The 7,005-nt window shown below is 39.9% G+C and overlaps 1 non-coding gene across 1 annotated transcript; it reads right to left on the bottom strand.

Annotated features, from left to right (window-relative positions):
* Positions 1-2,623: 2,623 nt before the first annotated feature.
* Trnak-cuu lies at positions 2,624-2,701 on the bottom strand. Its single transcript has one exon. It is a non-coding gene; the product is annotated as a tRNA-Lys (tRNA).
* Between the last annotated feature and the right edge of the window lie 4,304 nt (positions 2,702-7,005).

Below are 7,005 nucleotides of genomic sequence, written 5' to 3'. Positions count from 1 at the left end.
TTTAATTATGTGTCTTTTTCTTCCTTTATATAACAATAGCTAGGATATTTAGCACTAGGTATAGAAGTGATGGGAAATGACATCTCTCTTCAAGATCATGAGGTGGATATGTTTAGTTTTTTACCATTATATATGAAGGAACAGACATATTTTTGTTCATATTTTTTTTTCTGTAGGGTCATGGCTATTCTGTCCTTATTTCTATTTGCTGATAGTGGTTGTCACTTGTGTGAAACTTTTTTCCTGGTGAAACATGAACACGTGTCTATTCAGCTCTGATAGGGCAAAGATGATAGATGAAAATATAATTGCACCAAAATCAGCTTAGATAAACCATTGAGCTTATTATCATTACTTAAATACAGATCAGGGTGAGGGGTCACTTATAGGAGTATGGATTGCTCAAAGGCAGATGCATCTCTGAAAAGCCCACCCCAGAATAAATGAAGATTCAAGGAAGCTCATTGCAAGGTTTGGCAGGCAGCTCAGCTGGTCAGTCTCCTTCAAAGTAGATGTTAACCCTTTATTGATCCTCATGCAGGGGTTTTAAAACCTTTTACCTTTATAAAAAATTGCTACATAATACTAATAAGAGTTTGACTGTCAATAATTGTTTAACACTCCTATATCCCTGGGGAGTGGGCATGTGGCCTTTTAAGTTTCAGTTTTCCCAGACTACTTGATTTTCTGACTATTTCAAATCAGAGGAATTTGCTATAAAACAGGTGTGTTTAGGGAGCCATTGGGCTACACTTGAATCTGTAGCATTGGGCTGTGTGGAAATAAGACTTTTGCACTGGCAAGCAAACAAGATTCCATAAATTCAGCATTTCTGGCACGAGCTGACCTATACTTTAACTTTTGTGCTTGTATGAGGAAGTTTTTGCTGGGAACAGAGAGTTTCTCTGTCTCCCAATCCTTGAATAACTTTTGCACTGAGAAGTGGTCTAGGTGCGTGACTCTGTAACAGGAAGAAGTTGTTTTGATAGAAACTTATGTAAAGGTCATGGAATATTTTTGTACACTGGCTTATTGTTTGCAAGAGCTTATAAAAGGGACTGCTAGAAATAAATGGAGCTTCAGCCTTTGTCTGGAGTCCTTGCTTGTACTTTTGTCTCTTGTCTTTCTTTAATCCTTGCTCCCCATCAGGCTTGAACCGTTGTAGCCAGTATATGTGTATGATGAATTTTATGAAATATTTTGTCTCATTTTTAGAAATGATCATATGTATTTGCTATATGGAACTGTTGTCAATGAAAGTTCTCTTAAATACATTTCTAATGATTATTTTATTCTTTGGACAAGTTCATAATATTTTGTGAGGAAAATGTGTATATTTATGAGACATATAGGACTTTAGTTAATCCTTTCTCAAAAGCCACAGATATTCATGCCAAACTAATTCAGATCCCCTGAAGTTTGCTTATGATCATTTCTTTTATTATAATGTAAATTTTGTGAATTTGGTATTATTCTGTCTTAAGTATTTGGAATGGTTTCATGGGAAGCCATCTGCACCATTCATTTTCTTCTTTGGAAGGATTTAACCACAGCAAAAAATTTTAACATACAAAGTAATTAATAAGATGACCAATTTCTTCTTGAGAGAGCTCTGGTAGTTTGTTTACTATAGGGCATTTGTCCATTTATTCTGTTTTCAAAATGACACTTTATTTTTCTTAGTATTTCTTATTTTTCTTCAATTTTACAAATATATAACTAGCAAATAAAAACTGTACACATTTAAGACATGTGAATTAATGATTCTATATGCTGTGTGCATTATAAGATAATTACCATAGTCAATTTATTTTTTTAACTTTTTTATTAGTTATTGACATACTCAGTATGTAAACAACCCATGTTGGTACCATCCTTTCCCTCATCTGTACCCCCCTACAAAGGTACCCTCCCCATTGAGGATGTTGGTCATCCAAATGGGGATTGTGGGTTGTACAATGTGGGGGCAGCAGTCAGTTATGGGGGAGAGGCAATGTCTCTGTACATAATTATGCAACTTGTGGCTCTAACAATATATCTTATTCATCTTCTGCAAAATTTTCTGAGCCATGTTGGATTTGTTTTAAGTCTACTTCAGTGATGGGCTCTTAGGAGCCTCTGGATCTCTGGTTTGGTAGGTGTTGAGCATTCTCAGTGTGTTGGAGACGAGGAGATGAGCCCTGAACAGATCTTTGCCCTGAAATAACCTCTGCCCTGAGATAACTTCTGCCCTGAGCAACTTCCAACCTTTCCTCATCCCCCCACCCTGCCATACCTAACTGATTCCATCCCCTCACCCCGCCACACCTAACTAATTAACATCCTGCCTGGCGACTGCAGAGAAGTGAGAACTATACCGTGAATTCTTGGAATAACTGCAAACTGTCCTAGGCCAAAGGCCAAGAAGATTCTGTAACTTTCCACCACCTGCCTCCTCCAGCCCCCCCCCCCCACCCAAGACCCTAACCCTAACCCTTAAAAAGGCCGCTGTGGCTCAATAAAATTGGACTCTTGACAAGTGTACATTTGCTTGAGTCCCTTCCTCTCTCTCGCCCATCTTATTTCAGGTTGGGGTCCTCCTCGCCCCCACGAATAACGAGGTCCCGCGGGTCGGGACAAGTGGCGCCCAACGTGGGGCTCGAACCCACGACCCTGAGATTAAGAGTCTCATGCTCTACCGACTGACCCAGCCCCCTAAAGCAGTTAGAGTGTCTTCTCATGAGAGGGAGAAATAAAAGGGAAATAGACTGTCTATACCATACGTTCCTGTTGTCATAGATAAAGTTTACTTAAAATAAGTTTATTTAAAGTTCCTCAAATAAAATTATAGAGCTTGATTGAAATGCCATACAGATTAAAAGTTCTAGGACCTCCCTTTTATGAGGGAATTGCCATCCTTACATCTCCTGTGTCTACTAACAGTGCAGAGGGATTATTCTGGCACTCTGCCCCAGAAGGGGGTATTACTCTTGCATCCATTTCCGGCCTTGGACTGTGTCTATTAGGCCCCGATATGCTCCCTCCTCTGACTCTTGAACCAGTATGCAACCAAACTGCTATTATCAATGACTCCTTTATATATACTAAAGCCCCTAGTAACTCCTATCTTGCTTGTTCCACGGGGCTGACTCCCTTTATTGTCAAAAAGGACTTTTTACAGACTAAGGACTATTGTGTTGTAGTTATAGTTTTGCCACGATTTTTCATTCATGATTCTGAAAGTTTTACAACTACTATAGATCAAGGCATTGCCATTAGACAAAAAGAGAGCCTTTAACTGCCCTCACCCTGACTGTGCTCCTGGGACTTAGTGCTGCAGGGGCCGGGACAGGTATTGCCTCGCTGGTAACCTCCCAACAGCATTTTTCACAACTCAGTGCCTTAGTGGACAGAGATCTTAACCTCATACATGAGGGGATACAAGATCTCAAAGATTCTTTGGCCTCGCTCTCTGAGGTTGTACTTCAAAACCGGAGAGGGCTAGATTTGGTGTTCTTAAAGGAAGGGGGACTCTGTGTAGCCCTCAAAGAAGAATGTTGTTTTACTTAGATAAGACTGGGCTAATACAAAATAGCCTTGATAAAGTTAAAAGAAATCTAGAGGATAGAAAAAGGACTCAAGAAAAACAAGAATCTTGGTATAAAAATTGATTTTCCACATCTCCCTGGCTAACTACTTTGCTTCACAGTCTTTTAGGCCCTTTTGTTGGATTCCTTTTGCTTATCTCTTTTGGCCCCTGGGCCTTCAGATGACTAACCAGTTTCATTATGAGTCAGGTAGATTCTGCAATCAAGCCGGTGGAAGTCCACTACCTCGCCTCGCCACAGAAGAAACATCTGCCGCTGACCCGCCAAAAGAACAAGACAACCCCCCATCTCGACCCTTAGACTTTCACTCCCTGCAAAGATCCACCCTGGGGTGGAAATTTTGGTCCCGCCCCTCCAAATAATAACTCAGGTCTCCGCGACCCCTCATACTAATTGGCTACCAAACATATTTCCTCCAGGATCCTTATGTGGCATTGACGGTCTTGTTGAGAGCAAAATGCGTTACATTTCCACAAAGTGAGTGGTCTGGTAAGTCAGCGACGGAACGGGTGGCTAAGTCTCGACCCGCCTAAGACAGGACGACCTCGCCGAGAGGAGGCCGATCCAATGACGGGTAAGGGTCCAGCACTGCCCTTCTAACAGGCTCAGACCATTTGTGCCCCTTGTTCTAAGGTCAATCCAAATGACTTTATCAAAATCAATGACCTATGAGTAACAGCGCTCAACCTACTCTGGGGAACGCTCGCCTCTCTGATGTCAGGTTACTGTCAGGTTGCTCCTCTGGATCCATTTTTACTCTTAAACAAAAATAATTGGCCACCAAAACAAGCCCTTCTTTGGGACATCATTAAGGGGTCGCGGTAACCTCCCTATCCTGGTCCTTGTATACAGAAGAGGGGGAGATGTTGGAGACGAGGAGATGAGCCCTGAACAGATCTTTGCCCTGAAATAACCTCTGCCCTGAGATAACTTCTGCCCTGAGCAACTTCCAACCTTTCCTCATCCCCCCACCCTGCCATACCTAACTGATTCCATCCCCTCACCCCGCCACACCTAACTAATTAACATCCTGCCTGGCGACTGCAGAGACGTGAGAACTATACTGTGAATTCTTGGAATAACTGCAAACTGTCCTAGGCCAAAGGCCAAGAAGATTCTGTAACTTTCCACCACCTGCCTCCTCCAGCCCCCCCCCCCACCCAAGACCCTAACCCTAACCCTTAAAAAGGCCGCTGTGGCTCAATAAAATTGGACTCTTGACAAGTGTACATTTGCTTGAGTCCCTTCCTCTCTCTCGCCCATCTTATTTCAGGTTGGGGTCCTCCTCGCCCCCACGAATAACGAGGTCCCGCGGGTCGGGACATCAGTGTTTATCTCCTTTACCCTTTTTTACTAATAAAAAAACACTGTTCATTTTCCCAATTCCTCTGTGGTTTCAGCTGGGGCCAGGCTGAAGTGTGATGAATCATTCCTCTCCTCAGGGCACACTTCCATCTGCAAAAGAGAAGCAGGTGCTCCAACACAAAAGTGAAGTCAGCACAGGTTAAATAGGATAACCATTATTAGTTTAGAGAGAATTTAATGGGTGTAGACTCTCTTGCAGCCCCAGATTAGTGGGAGCTTGATATTTTAAAACTTATTATCTAAATGTGAATCTGACTTGTTTCCCACTTATAGATATGGGACACTTTCCACAGAGAAGATCTGTTAGCTAATGCAATAGCAGTTGGTTACCCACCATGGCTGTGTGCCACTATCACACTTTTGTGAGCATCATGTCAGGTAATTTGCTTCTGAGTATCTTACACCTCAAACATCTCTAGAAACCTTCAAGAACAGATTTAGTCATGTGGAAGACAGAACCTCAGAACCGGCAGACAAGACAAAAGAAACAGCTCATGAGTCCAAAAACTTGAGTAAGTTCAAAAAATTTTGTGAACAGAATGTGAGGGAACTGTAGGATACCCTTAAACGTTTCAACATTTTGATCATGGATATACCAGAAGAGGAAGCAATTCAGACCAAAGGTATGGAGAACTTATTTAACAAAATTATTGAAGCAGATTTCCCCACCCTCTCAAAAGATAGTCCTATCAAGATACAAGAAGCTAACAGAACTCCATACAGACTGGACCAAAGGAGAAACTCACCAAGACATATTGTCATTAATACTCTCAGCAATGAAAACAAAAAGAAAATCCTAAAAGCATAAAGAGAGAAACAAAATATTATGTATGAAGGTAAGGCCATGAGAATTACCTCAGACTTCTCAATGGAAACCCTGAAAGCCAGAAGGGCCTGGATTGGAACACTGCAGAGTCTAAGAATCTATGGCTTCTAAGCCAAACTCCTGTGCCCAGCAAAAGTATCCCTTATAATATATGGTGAAATAAAAACTTTTCATGATAAAAAGTCAGCTCTACAACTATATGAACACAAAGCCAAACCTACAGAGTACTTCAGGAAATTACCATAGTCGATTTACATTGCACATCTAACATCTCACATGATTATCAGGTTTTACTGCTTGGTAAGAAAACTTCACATTCCCTCTTTTGGCAAACTTAAAAGAATACAGCATTGTGTTATCAACAGATACAACTTCATACATGAAATTCCCCAAACTTGCACACAATCCACTCCCTTGAATTTATTATAATGTAATAACTATAGAGACTAAAGTAATGACTTCTATTCCTTTCTTGATACTGGTAATTTCTTTTCTTTTCCTTCCATTTGCCCAAATTTTCAGTTTTTTATTTTTTTTATTTTTTTGGTTTTCCAAGAACCATTTTTCATTCTATTAAAAATTATTTGTTCTCTTGAATATCATACATTTCTGCTTTCATTATATTATTTCAATTATTATATATCGTGTGTCAGTATGATATTCACATCTCCCCATGATTTGGTAGAACCTAATATTAATTATTATTAGATTTAAAGCCAAAACTTGAAAGTATATTTCCTTTTGAAACTTAGATCATAACTAGCAGAATGTCTTTGCAAATGTTTTCTATTTCTTTCCATTACTCTAAGTAACTTCCTCTTGTAATGTATTCAGAATGTTAAGAGGGGTAGCTATACAGCAAGGCTGCATGACAATACGTGTGAATTGTTATATTGGCCACCTCCTTTAGTCTTCTGTGGGAGATTTAACATTATAATCAAATTCATGGTTTACCTGCAAAGAAGACAGTCTAACAAATGTAAATATAGCAGATATAGGACATGTCAGTATGATTCATGGGAAATCAATGGTCTATGGAAATTAAAGATAACAAGTGCTTTTTATTTAAAATCATAAACTTTGGGTATATTTGTTTTCCATGTTTTGTTGCTTAACATACATAATGTAAATTGGCTTATGAAATTTTTTCCTATTACACATAATAAGATATTGCTCTTTATAGTCTCATTTTTTACATTTGCAAACTGTAAGCATGTTGCTCTAGAT

The sequence above is a fragment of the Jaculus jaculus genome, chromosome 3 (assembly GCF_020740685.1).
Source record: "Jaculus jaculus isolate mJacJac1 chromosome 3, mJacJac1.mat.Y.cur, whole genome shotgun sequence".
In the NCBI taxonomy this organism is placed as follows: domain Eukaryota; kingdom Metazoa; phylum Chordata; class Mammalia; order Rodentia; family Dipodidae; genus Jaculus; species Jaculus jaculus.
The sequence above is the reverse complement of the archived record's forward strand: the minus strand, read 5'-3'. Positions and strand labels throughout refer to the sequence as shown.